At 44.3% G+C, this 13,492-nt stretch overlaps 1 protein-coding gene and 1 non-coding gene across 2 annotated transcripts in view; both read left to right on the forward strand.

Moving 5' to 3' along the window:
• The window catches only part of LOC138595814 (partitioning defective 3 homolog), a 409,339-nt gene that overhangs the window by 29,727 nt on the left and 366,120 nt on the right, over positions 1-13,492 (forward strand). The gene's annotated exons all lie outside the window — the stretch shown is intronic.
• Positions 1,603-1,674, forward strand: trnaw-cca (transfer RNA tryptophan (anticodon CCA)). Its single transcript has one exon. It is a non-coding gene; the product is annotated as a tRNA-Trp (tRNA).

The raw sequence follows: 13,492 nt of genomic DNA on the forward strand, positions 1-13,492 counted from the left end.
GAGTTTCAGACGTCACTGTTTGGGGATTCTTCATGTGCGCCTCAGAGACGCTTTGGAAAGTGGCTTTCATCTGCTCCCTCTCTCTCCTGCCTCCTCCCTCTGTCGGTCTGTGTCTGTGGGAATTTTCTCCTCAGAAGGATTCAGAAGTTTTTAAGAAATATGTCTAAAAAGTTTCTACCAAAAAATCTTTTTCTTTCTTTTCTTGGTTTGATATATTTTGCCAACAGGCAGGAGAATTTCCTCAAGGTTATCAATGAAGAAAGCAATTACTGCCAACTGTAACATTCACTGCGCAATATATTTTCATATTCGTCTGACTTCCTGTTTGACTTCCTGTCTGTCATGATGTAGATGACAATGACCCTGCATCCGCGTGGTTTTAATAAAAGGAAAAGTCGGTCCCCGACTGGGAAAGTTCAAATGTTCAACCCCTCCAGTGGAAAGAACGACTCGAAAGTGTTGGAACATTTTGTGTCTGACTTTGTTGGGTTGACAGACTTGACCTGTCGCATTAAGCAGAAACATGGCGGCCTTCAGTAAAGGTCTGATGTGAAGTAGTATTTAAATTATGAATTAATGTGACTTGTAAAGTAGTTCTGGGCTGTAACCTTGAGTTGTTCCATGTAGACTGGCCTCAGTTATTTATAAGCAACAACCCTGATAACACAGCAGGTAAAGCAAAGGTTTGAGTGCTTTACGGGAATGTATGGTTGCAACAAGAAGTCTGAGACAAACTTACAATATCAATAAATTACAATTACTTTGAATGTGTTGCTGAACGTTCCCTAGGGACCAGGAACTTTTAGGAAACTCAGGTATTGAATGTAGTTCCAGTTGCTTATTTTACCTCCTAATAAGTCCCAGCTCAGGCTGTCTTAAAAGCGTGGAACTTTGGGGGCGGGGCTTCCAGGGCTGAACATTTTATTTCTGTGTCATTGCTGTGGTGTAGTCAGCTGCTGGTTTACATGCCTGTTAGTTAAAAAGCCTCATTTTCTCTGGTCTTTACACCATGTTGGAAAATGCAGAGAGCTTTCGGTTTGTGTTGATTTTGGCGCCCCCTGTGGACAAAGCCGTACCTCTTTTGTCTTTGCTGATTTTGTCCTGTACATGCTGAAGTGTTGGTTTTTAACTAAACATCTCATCATGCTTTCTTTAACGGTCTAGGCATCGCTCACTTTAATGTTTGCCCTGTAAACTCCTTCATCTGACCCCTACCCCCCCCTGCCAGCAGTTTCAGGCATTAAAATAAACTATATAGAAATAATCAATCTTGTCGCTGATGGTCTGTTTACTTTTGTAGGTCATATAGAGTTATCAGAATTAATTTCAGTCTGTTTCATAACCAGTAAAAAACTCCCACAGGGCCTTTAGTTCCTCTGAAAGTAGTTCCTGGTACTAAAGGTTCTATTTTGGGTACAAACACGTCTAAGACAAATTACCACTTAAATCCTCATAAAGCTGGAAGGTCTTTCCAACTCTGAAACTGGGACCTTCTGAGGGGCACACATTAGAACCAACTTCTGCTTGCTTGTCAGTCTCTCAACGTCATGGGAATGACTCAAAAGCAGGTTCGGATTGGAAGTTTTTTCCCACATGGAGCAGGACCTTGTGGCGCAACGGTAGCGCGTCTGACTCCAGATCAGAAGGTTGCGTGTTCAAATCACGTCAGGGTCAAACATTTTCAAGGCTTCAAAGTAAAGTGCATGTTATGTGTTGACATGAACGAGGTTAATGGAAGAAGTCTGGCTGCATGAAATATGGTGATTCATGCAAGAGCAGTAACTCATATTGTGTGCGACAAAGCTGCATAATTTGAGAGTCGACCTTAAGAATTAATAACAGTATGCTGCATTCAGGTGTCTGTTATAAAACACTTGAACAACCAGAACGATCAGGTGGGAATGGATCACACACAGCAGGCTGTATGTACATCTCTGTGATCTAAAAGCCGGCAAGCTGCACGCCGGCAGTATTTTACCATGCATATCCCGTTTCTAAATTTACATTGTGAAGCCGGGCCGTGGGTGGACTGAATCTTCACGGGACGCTCTGGATTTAATTTCCAGACATGGCTTTTTTCAGAAACCCACAATCCTGCTGCTGGTTGCTCTCAGGGTTCAGACTGTGTTCAAACTCCGCTCTGTTTGGTCTGTGAATATGTTTCTAACGCTGTGCTGCATCATGTCGAGTACCACGCCATGTTTGACACTGAAACTGGACACCTGAGCCTTTGTCAGTTGTTGAAACAAAACAGGTTTAATTTGCCTTTAATGCCGGCCGGACCAGCTGCGTGTGAAAGTGTATATATATGCTGTTGGAGTCCTCTTTATGGGGCTCATGAGCTAATTCTGTGCTCAGCAGTGGTGGTACAGATGTGGCAAGCCTGGTGTGATTGTCTCAACATGTGAGGTGCCACTCCCTCTCACTGGCCTTTATTCTCCTGGGATCTCCATGTCTGCTCTACACATGTTGTTCTTGAACTCACAGGGATTTGCACACGCACACACACACACACACACACACACACACACACACACGGGGTCCTCCCTCACTGAACCGATCCTCCCTCTCCTCTCTTCGGTGTGAAGTGTGAGGTGTGTGATCCTGTGTGAAGTGTGTAAGAGGGTTTCATGGTCGCGCTCTGTTGCTGCTTCACAAACCGTGACCAGCGTGCTCCTGCAGTACAAATGAGTTCTGGATGTCAGAACTTCTGGACGCTACATTTTCTTAGAGCTCATATTACACAGTCGCCAGCCTGAGGAGCAGAAATAACCTTATGTTGATATTCTGTGATATGAACATTAAAACTGTCGAGCTGCCCGACTAAAGATTCTCTTTGTTGAGCAGGAGTTGTTCGCTTGTTCATACTACTTTAATTTGTGAAGGATACATTACTTGGGGGGCATTAGAAAAGGGTTTGATAATCTTAGCATGATGAATAAACCTTCACCGATACTTAGCCTGTTGTTAGCCCTCCAGCTTCAGTCCTCTGAACTGTAGCTGTGAGACCTCTGGTTCAGTTGGCTTCAGTCTGGCTTCTCGCTATTAAAAGCAAACTAACATGTATTTATTGCGATTTTAAAAACAAATAGAGGGAATTATATCAGATAAACGCTTTTTTTTTCATGTCCATATAAACAATTAACAATCCTACTTGTTATTATTTGGGACTTTTAACAACACAAACCCCTCCTACTTTTACCACACTTGGTTCAGAGACTCTGACGCCCTCATAGAAAAGAAGAGTAAAGAGAGTGTGGGCTGTTGTTGTGTTACATATACAGCATGTCATCAACCATTTCTATTGGTGTTCAAATGTATGTTTAATCAGTGTGATCAGCACGGTGACAGTCACTATATGAAACGAAAGCTCACGTCTCCCTGTCGGCACACACGACCTCCTGCCGTGTGCTGCAGGTGTAGCCGCTAAAAACAAACACTCCCGGGCACTTACACTCTGTGAGCCGTCCATTTATGTAGCCACAGCATTAACCAGCACTGGGGCGAGGTGCCGCCGATAACAGGAATAGTGTCACTTATAAGCGGAGCATCTGCCTCGATCATCCCGCCGACTTGTGACAGCAGCAGCGTTGCATGCTTGACACACAGACTCTGCTGCACAGCGGTCAGTCCTCTGTGTGCTCTGATGATGATGTTAAAAGATACACTGTGCAGCCATAATGTAAATAAAGGTCCTGAGACATTGTGATAACATTGCATAAAAACAGGTGCTGCACAACCGCTGTATTTGAACCTGAGCTCATCTGGACACTTCCTGCTGCTCATGGAGAGCATGCACCTCACTGTGTCCATGGTGCCACTTGTTCTTCTCTTACTGACACACAGAAGAGACTCAGTGTATCATGCATACACTTCCCACAAGGCCACCTTCCTTAAAGGGGAAGACTCGGCCCGTAACACTACAGCTAGTAGACCCTTAGACAACCAAGCAACTCCAGAATCGGGGCTAAGAACCCATTAGTTCCCATTACCAACATTAAACTGTGTTTGAACATTAAGGCATATTTTCTCTGGCAAATTTCAGCTTAACTATGTCTGACATAAGTCCTCCCTTTCATGTTTTACTCTGCACTCGATAACCCCTCCCGTGCACTCCAAATCCACAGATATGACCGCAGAGTGAGCTGCCTCACTTCCTGATTGAAGTGTACTCTTGTTGCCATGGCTGCTGGAGTTGCAGTCTGACCGTTTGTCAACATGAGCACTGAAAAAATGTTTCTATTTAAACGTGACACAATGGAGAGTGCATAATGATGTTTGTTCCACGTTTAGATCCCGGGGACCTCCTCCTCCTCCTCCTCCTCCTCCTCCTCCTCCACACGACACACCAAACAACAATCCTTGAAAACACAGTGTGACCTCTGTGACATGCACATCTGCAGGCAGTGAAAGAGTGTGTGTGTGTGTGTGACACTGCGAGTTGTCTGTTCTTGGTGATTCACCCTGCGCTCTGTGTTACTCTTGGCTCGTGTAGAGGTCCCATCTGGCGAGCATAACCTCCGTGCTTATGAAATAATAAACAAAGTGTGCTGAAATTGTGCTGACTGCTGCCTCTATATGTAGACAAAGAGTCTCGCAGGACTGCACTTGCAGGGACTGCACTGGCTTTCAGTGCCGTGCGCAGCTTGTTCTCGCCAGCCTGCAGAAGCTGGCGTGCTAAGTTGCCTTTGCTTTGCTAGTTGAAAATTACAGGGAATCGTTCCAGAGCTCAGTTATAGTTGTGGATTTTGGTGTGGCTCTTTTGCATATGGAAAGCTCTGACTAACAATAACTTCAGAGTGGCACATCCAGATGAGAACATGCTCTCATTGTTCACGTCTTTTTGTCTTTATTTAGTTGTCTGCAGAGACATGTTGTTACACACTGGCTCTGTTTTAGTTGTTATTGTTTACCCGTAGTAAGACTCATCCCGTAAGTGAGCATGTCAGCGTGTTTCTAAATGCATTGGTGAGCAGATGGCCTGGACGGGATCCCTCGGGGTCAGCCTTAAATGGCCTTTTAGTAACCTGACACTCTCACCCTCTGGTTCCACCAGCTGACTTCTGATAAGCATGTGAGACTTTCAGATAAACTCTTTATCAATGCCCTGAAGGAAACTGTGTTTTTGCTTTCTCCCGTGCACTGGGAGGTCAAAGGTCGGGGTCAGCTAAAGAACTGTGTCCAGTTTGCATGAGAGTCTGGGTTTCTTGAGGGGCTCTAAAGATTCTTTTTTCTCAATGGGTACATGTGCCTTATCTACGCTACTCCTGCCTAATACACTACCCACTAGTGCTGCACGATTATGGCTGGTACATTCCTGCTCCATCCATCCACCCATCCATTATCTTCCGCTTATCCGGGGCCGGGTCGTGGTGGCAGCAGGCTCAGTAAGGTGACCCAGGCGTCCCTCTCCCCAGCAACATTTTCCTGAGGAGAGGACCTTGACATTCCTGCTCATGTATACATTTTGCATCAAACTAAGACTTAAAAGTTGGCTTAAAATTGTGTTATGTCAGTGTGTCTTTGGAAGGAAGGTGGATAGGGTGTCTCTGTGCAGCGTCTCTGTTCTGCATGTCTGACTTGACGCTGGACGAGGACGGGGAGCAGCTCGTTCTTCCTCTCGGCCTTCACACACTCATCATGCTGCACTTTGTGCTGTTTTTTCAGCTGCTTGAACAAGTGAGTCGTGTTGCTTTGTGGCGCAGACGCAGGTTTCATGACCTCTTTGCTGATGATTTTTTCTTGCTTAACATCACTAACATTCCTTAAACCTGAAACACCGCCAAACAAGTGATGACGAGCCGTTTCAGGGGACCAGCTCTTCGTCTTCTGTTACAGACATTTGACTTTAGTTTCTCGGACCGTCTCTGTTGTTTACTCTTCCACTCTGAACTGCCACTGCGAGGTAGGCGCTCGTCACATGACATGCCAGCTCCCCCAAAAGTGAAGCCCAAACCTCTCCATCGCCCCCCGGGGGAGCGACTGTTAGTTTAGGGAGCGCTTGATTTGATATGCAGCAGAGTTTTCTACGGGTGGAGATTTTAAACATCAATATCGCTATCGATCAATTATTTAATCATGGGAAGCCACATTGTGATCAGGGTTAAGTCCTGGTACCCACTTCTCCTCGTCTCCCTTTCTATAAATGAGCTTCTCATGTAGCAGTACCATCACATGAAACACTGCACTGATATTTTTTTCAGTGTTCACCTTTCAGACAGGCGATGTCATCACAGATTACTCCTCTGTGATTGGTCCACTGCTGCTTGTAGAATCAGGGATCTTAAGTATTTGAACAGTTTGCAACAGGTGCAAAAAACAGTTTACGCTGGGATGCAGTTTTTACTCAAACACTTTGTGTAAATGATGTTTTCTTCTATTTTAAGGGACAAATACGAGTAAAATACCTGCACAATGTGCAGCTCTGCTTCCTGCAACCTTCCTGCCCACTTTGCTTACCTGCTCGGCAGGTGTTCTTAGCTTCCAAGCATTAGAGAGCCTCTTAACCATCAGCAAATACATGCATGCTTATATTTACACAATTAAACATGATTTGCACTTAAGTTCACCTCAGCTGCCAAATCATGCATGCTACTTTCTGTCCCATCATTCCCAGAAGCGTTTCATGCCCACGACAGTAAGTGTGTGTAAGCTGTGTGTGCATGTGTGTGTAAAGCCCTCCTGCTGATGCTAATGACCACTTGTCTCAGATGGGATGAAACTGGCTACCTGCCCAAACAAGCTCTACCTATCCTGCAACTCCAGACAGAATGCTAATAAACATGCTAATAAAAATGTGACTGTGGGATGCGAGCCAGGATGCTAGCTGCTAGCTAAGCATAACACAGAGAGTGGCAGGTCATAGTTCGGGCCTTCTTTGTTTTTTCTCTCCCTGAATAAAGTGCTTATAGTCATGTTAATTACGCTTCAGCACAGTAACCTCATTTATTTTTGTTAGTCATCAGAAACAACAAAGTCAGTGTTTTCCTGCCTCCTGTGACTGGCTCGTCCTGTCTGACGGTTTACTCTTAATTGGCTTAACGATGTATCATTAGGAAACTCGTCAATGAGATCCTCATGTGATAATGTCGGTTTAAATTTGTTAGCCAAACCTTCATCACAGCAGCAGTTCCATCTCGTGCTGAGCAAAGAGGCAGCATGTCTGGCCTGTGTGGACACACACACACACGCACACACACACACACACACACACACACACACACACACACACACACACACACACTTACACACACGCAAGCAGTCCGACCTGCTTTTTTATCCAGACCAGATGCTCAGCTTTCCACGTTGTACTTATCATGGGGCTGATGTGTGCCGTTGTAGTCCTGAAGAAACAAGGTTTCGGGACTACAAATCCCCCACTTGAGCAGATCACACAGCGGGGGGGGGGGGGGGGCGACTACAGAGGTTTATCCAACTCATCCCAAATCAGAGAGCTTGGAAAATCAGGCTACGTACACTCGACTATGTTTTCATTTTAAAACAACTGTTTTAAAAATCGATCTCCATCCAGAGAAGCATCTCAGCACCGTTGAGGATCTAATCTGTGCCCATAATAACAGCCTTTAAACACATATCAGATGACTGCTCACGTACACTTACCAAGCCCCTGCTGGTGCTGTGACACTTAAGGCTGCCTTGTCTAAAAGCTGCAGCCACTGTCAGTTGTGTGTGTTGCATAAATGTTGCATTACAACAGTTTGTTTGTTGATTACAAACAGGTGTAAGTGCTGCATGGGTAGCATATGTCAATAGAACATAACAAATAATGCTCTCACTACAGAATCATTTTGAATTAAACCTCAACTCCCTCCATGCACACTGAAATATGCGACTTCTTTACGCACAGAAGCAGATAAAGAGTGTGCAGCGTTACCAAAGCTTTAGGAGCTCGTAAACGCCGGAGTCGTGTGGACGCGAGGCACAAATGTTGAAGAGTTTTGGTTTGAAAATGAGAGCGTAGCAGTGTGGATGCAGTCTTAAGAAAGACTGTGCCTTTGACGTACAGTGACAGGAGGTTATTTTCTCTGGCTCGGCTCACTCCCCTTCCACAGACACAGAATTAGACTCCAGAGAATTAACATTAGCCTCTGCTCTGGCTCAGCGTGTGTAGGTGGGGCTGGTGTTTGGAGAGTCTGTGTGTGACAGTTAAAGGCTGCAGGATTTCGCTCTTTATTTCACCGTCTGGCCTGTTTTACCAGCCTGATCCTCGCCGAATACTGAAGTGAAAGTGGGGACAGTTTTTCCAAATTGAAATAAACATTTTCTGAAACATATTCCTCTTCCAAAGCCGTCCCTGGTAGACTCTTGTGTGGAAAACTTTTACTTGTTTCCATTTCAAACAGTCGGAGCTTGTTCCTCTGGGCTTTCTGAGCACTTTGTTCAGCCTGAATGTAAGATGTTGTTTAGAGAAACTGAGCCACAAACCCACTCACTGTACATGCAAATGAACTGTTGAAGGAGCTGAATGATTTATAATGGAACATGTTGTTTACTGGAACAATGACAAAGGAGTGAAAGAGCTGGGACGTTTGAGTCTTTGTTGATTTGTAGTGTTTTTGAGAGCAGCCAGTCGGTGTTGTAGACGTTGCAAAATAGTAAGTAACAACTGTCCTGAATGCTCACTTAGACGACTGATCACAGTCTATCCAATGCACTGACATGAGCCCTTTTCACAGATGCACTGCACACCTGAACACGCCGACATTACCCCCTGTCGGGAGAAAGTCCGGGTCGGCCGATGTGTGAACGCAGCAGGAAATACGCAGGAACATTCACTGCCAGCATGTGACGGCTTTCTTCTTCTCCACCTTATGTTCGTGTTTGTTCACTAAACCACTTTAATCACCTTGCTTCTCGTCAGTTATTTCTCCCCAAACTCGTGTTTTGTATTTTTCGCCCGCGATCTCGTTTTCACAGCAGCAGGTGAGCCGCACGTGAAGGAGGCTCGAAGTTACCTGTCGAAACGAGCAAACGCGACTAATGAGACCGACACTGAGCAGCTGCACTTGTTCTTTTAAAACATAAAAAAAGCTCAATATTTAACAGAAGACGTTGCATCTCAATTAATGCATTTACAGGAGGGACGTAATAGCAAAACATGCGCGTGCCTGTGTGTTTTCTGATGAGCATGTGGGAGACGCTGCTGCAGGTGTGGATCAGACAGGAGTGTCCAGCAAGTTATCGATCATGGATGATAATAAAAAAAAGACACACGACAGAATTAGGTGCCAAATATACTAAAATCTCCCGCTGTGAGGGACACGTGTGAATGGGCACCTCTGGGTCATGTCAGGGTCAGATGTCAGGAGTGCATGTGTGAAAGAGGCTGTGATGTTTCAGATTACCGTAAAGTCCAGAATAGTCGCTCTGCAGTATAAGAAACAGAGACATGTATACACGTTGTTTCAACACAATTTCAATCTATTTTCATATAAAACACATTTAAAACAGGCACATTATTGGCACACGAATTTTGCAATCCTGCTAGCTAGCGGTGCTGTAGTTGACTTCAGCATATGGTAACGTTGATTGGCTGGCCAGGATGGCGGCTGCACTGGCGATCATGACGGTGCATGTGCATGACGCAGCTTTAGCCAGATTATAGCGACATTGTCTGGGTAAAATACCATAACACAATAAAATATCTCTCTCTGCTTTTGGTTGCACTGGACACAGCCCACTTTTAGATGGAAAGTGCGTCTTATACACTGAATCTTACGGCACCTCATTGTTGTTCAGATAAATGCTTTATATGTGTGTATTGTACTTCTTGTTAAATGAGTGTCTTCTCTGCGCGCTGTAAAAAGATGTGGTGTTTGAACACAGCTCGAGAACATAAACAAAATGTCTCAGAGCCTCACAACAAGATACCAACCAATGAGCAACAAGTAGCGCTCACTGAGAGCACTGAGACCGCAGCCTTTATCAGCTGCTCTCTACTAACGGTGAAAATTGCTTTCCATGTGGAACAAATCATATTTGTTAACAATAACTTTTGTAAAGTGCCTGCGTCATGAACACAGTTTAATGGCACTGAGCAATCTGAGGCGACGAACAAAGCAGTAATGTTTTGTTTTGTATGGGGACGCCACGTACGTCAAAGAGGAGAGTATTCCATCTGCAGAGAGCACTCAGGCTCTGAATGCTTTGAGGCTGTAGCAAGCTGTGGAGCAGAGCTGTGATAAATCTTTTTAGTAATATGATGGTTGAGATTTGGTGGCAGACATTCCAACTATAAACGTACTAAAATTACACCAAGTCTTCCCTCCTTCCTGCGTTGCCCCTGAGGGTGAGCCCCTCTCTCTCTCTCTCTCCCTCTCTCTGTCAGGGTGGAGTAGATGCAGCTTCTCTCATGGTTGTAAAGTTTAATGCATGTTTGGGTGCTGCCCAATTACAGCGTCTGCTGCTCCTTACATTCTACAACGTGTGAAAATCTTTTATTACTGGCAAGACCATGAAAGTTACCGTTGATGCAGCTTTGTTAGCATGCAGCTCTGTTGTGCTGTATAAAGCTACACACCATGGCCGTGCTTCTATATGCATTGTACCATGAAGTAGGGCTCCAGTGAGTGCAGTCAGTGCTACATGCATGTGTGTAGTGAGGTGTCATATTTCTCTCAGGGTTGTACCGTGCAGGGCGGGGCATTAATAATGCAGAGACCCTGGAGGTGACTTTATCTCAGAGGAATACCAGTGTAAGGCTCCCCTCAGTGTGCTGGTTGTTAAGCCCTTTACTATCTGCACACACAGACACACTATACTTAGCTCACAGTCTGGAGCTGAAGTTTTCCAATAGAAGCACTTTTTTTTTTGCCCCAGGGGTTGTTCAGTCGACTTTAGTGAGCTAAAAAAAACAGGTGAACTAAACTAAACAGGAAAAGTGACTATTGTTTCCCACAGACAGACGTTTGTCTAATCCCTAACGTATGATGTCAGGCAGCCAACGAAAGAAGACTTTTATAAACAACCAGTGACTCGGTCTTTATCAGTCTGCAGCGTCAGCTCCACAGGGGATTTGGACTAGAGAGCAAAGCTGTGATTGACTTAATTCCTCATTAGGTATTTGTTTGAATAAGGAGGTACATCTACAGCCTTTTTAAGAACGACAACGAAGGATGAATCTTGTGTCATATTGTTGAATCTTTTCTGCTGAAAAAGTTTTTTATTGCATTTATTGAATAAGATCTTTAATCAACCGATCAAAGTAAAAATTCTGCCAGATTTAGCACAATAGCTAAATTCCATCCATCGTCCGAAGGCAGGTACAATACAGGCCAAAGAAAATATAGAAAATCCATTTCTTCATATTCTTATATCAAAATCCGATCAAGTTTTCTTCCGGTAAAACTAAATTTCACGCGTGCTTACGTAAGTTAGCACCAAACAATTTCAACCAATCAATCTGCAACATTTAGCCGCAGAGCACCAAGAACGCTCGGTCAGTTAGCTAGCTGCTGCGCTGTGGAGAACGTCTGTCTACGCCCACTTCTCAACGATCAAATCAAATCCCTCTAATGATATGTCCCGCCTGCACGTCCTGTTTCACTCGGAAATACGTCACGATACGGAAGCTAGATACTCTCTTCAGCTCGACTTTAAAGAGAGACTTGATGGGTTTTAACATGCTCACTGTTGTGTGTGATCAGGTCGTAAAACAATATGTGAGAAAAATATCACAGCGGGCATTTAAGCTTTTCTGACTGTGAGTTGAGAAAACACCCCGTGCTCAGTCCATACATGAACCCTGCGGCCTACTTAGAGCCCAAACACTGATTTAATAACTTGACAGACTGAGGGACAAAAGGGTTCCTCGGTCTGTTCAGTCGAGCCTGTGGGACGCTAAATCTTCAGTTTGATGGCAGAAGCTGATGTTCTTCAAATAAAATATGAGAGCGGTCGGATGTAATATGACTTAACAGAGACAGCTTTCTTTTCGTACAAAGAAAATGCTTGAAAATCTGACTCAAGTGTTTGAGCCACAATCTTTGAGCAGAAACGTAACAGTCGAGCAAGTTGGGCTTTAAGTTGAGCAGGAAGACTATACCAATAAAATAGGTGTGTCTTGTATTAAAGTATTTATGACAGCAGCTAGAACCTTCTACAAAAGTCTGTCATAAACAGCATGTTCTTCACGTTGTGGTTAGCCCTGGTCAGTAGTAGAAACAGTCACCTGCTAATGTCCCATATCATCTATTTTGCATGTTTCACTCTTTCCTGAAAGCAACAGTGAGTGAGGTTAGGAGGTATGTGTCTATCTCTGTCTGTGTGTGTGTGTGTGTGTGTGTGTGTGTGTGTGTGTGCGTGTGCATGAACCCGACAGGCACAAGGTGTTTGTGACAGCAGTGTTTATGACTCACAGGGGAGAAACGTTTCACTCCATAAATCACAGCCGTTATTACGCTGCACAGCATAAACTCTAAAAGTGGGAGGCTGAGAGGTTGAACTACTGGGTTGAGCTGGTGATTCACAGGGAGGCCTGTGCTTCCAGAGGTCAAAGGTCACAGCCTAATGTTGGTGCCTAAGCTTTTTGGTCAGGCAGTGAAAGTCTGGAGATTGTGCAGTCTGCTCTTTATGAGCTGTTGAGCTCGAAGGGACACACTGCACACTCACACTCACTTTTTTAAAAATATTTTATTGAATAATCAAGTAATCCATTAATTATGGCTATAAGAAATATATATAGAAGATTAATTGATAATGAAAATAACCACTAGTTGCAACCCTACCAAGCTATTCATGTGCGCACAAACATGTTTGCTACAGCAGAGTTTGAACCCCAGATCTGCTCTGTCTGAATGCAGCTGTTCTAACAGCTGAGCGTCAGCACCTGCCAGGAAACCCGCTTTACACAAGCCTGCAGTTTCCTGAAATCTGAACACCACCAAACATCTGTGTGAGCTGGACGTCTTGTGAAAGCAGAGCCTTGTTTCAACCACCTTAAAGTGCTGTTTCAAGGTGTGAAGTCACCTCAGCTGCCTGTACCAAGGATAAAAACAGAGATAACAAAACAAACCAAGGAGCCAACCTGTCGGATCTGCACAGGAGAGGAACACACCTGTGTCAACCGGATAGCCGTCTGATGCTTACACGGTTTTAAGCCCTTGGTCAATAATAATCCAAATAACTTTTAGCTCCTACTTTTCTCCACTGTGAGCGGCAACAGGAGAACATTTACAAAACAATATCACATTTTTGCATGTGGGCAAAGTCTGCTGCTGCAGAGTATCAGGCCAGGACACATTAGTGCAGCCGGTACGCACACTAGATTATTATCTTTATTCATTGCACACTCTCTCTCCTTATTTCATACTGTGAACTTTTGCACACCCCCTGGGGAATGCCTTGCACAATTCTGCACACACTCTCCAGCTCTTTTAATGCACTATAAAATAGATTTATAGTTCCTTAATATTTTATATAAGACACTATCATCTTTTAATTATTAAAGTTTAATGACAAGAGTTCTGTTGTT

This window comes from Semicossyphus pulcher, unplaced genomic scaffold, assembly GCF_022749685.1.
Source record: "Semicossyphus pulcher isolate SPU_LCO1_2020_fin unplaced genomic scaffold, fSemPul1.0.p SCAF_18, whole genome shotgun sequence".
In the NCBI taxonomy this organism is placed as follows: Eukaryota; Metazoa; Chordata; class Actinopteri; order Labriformes; family Labridae; genus Semicossyphus; species Semicossyphus pulcher.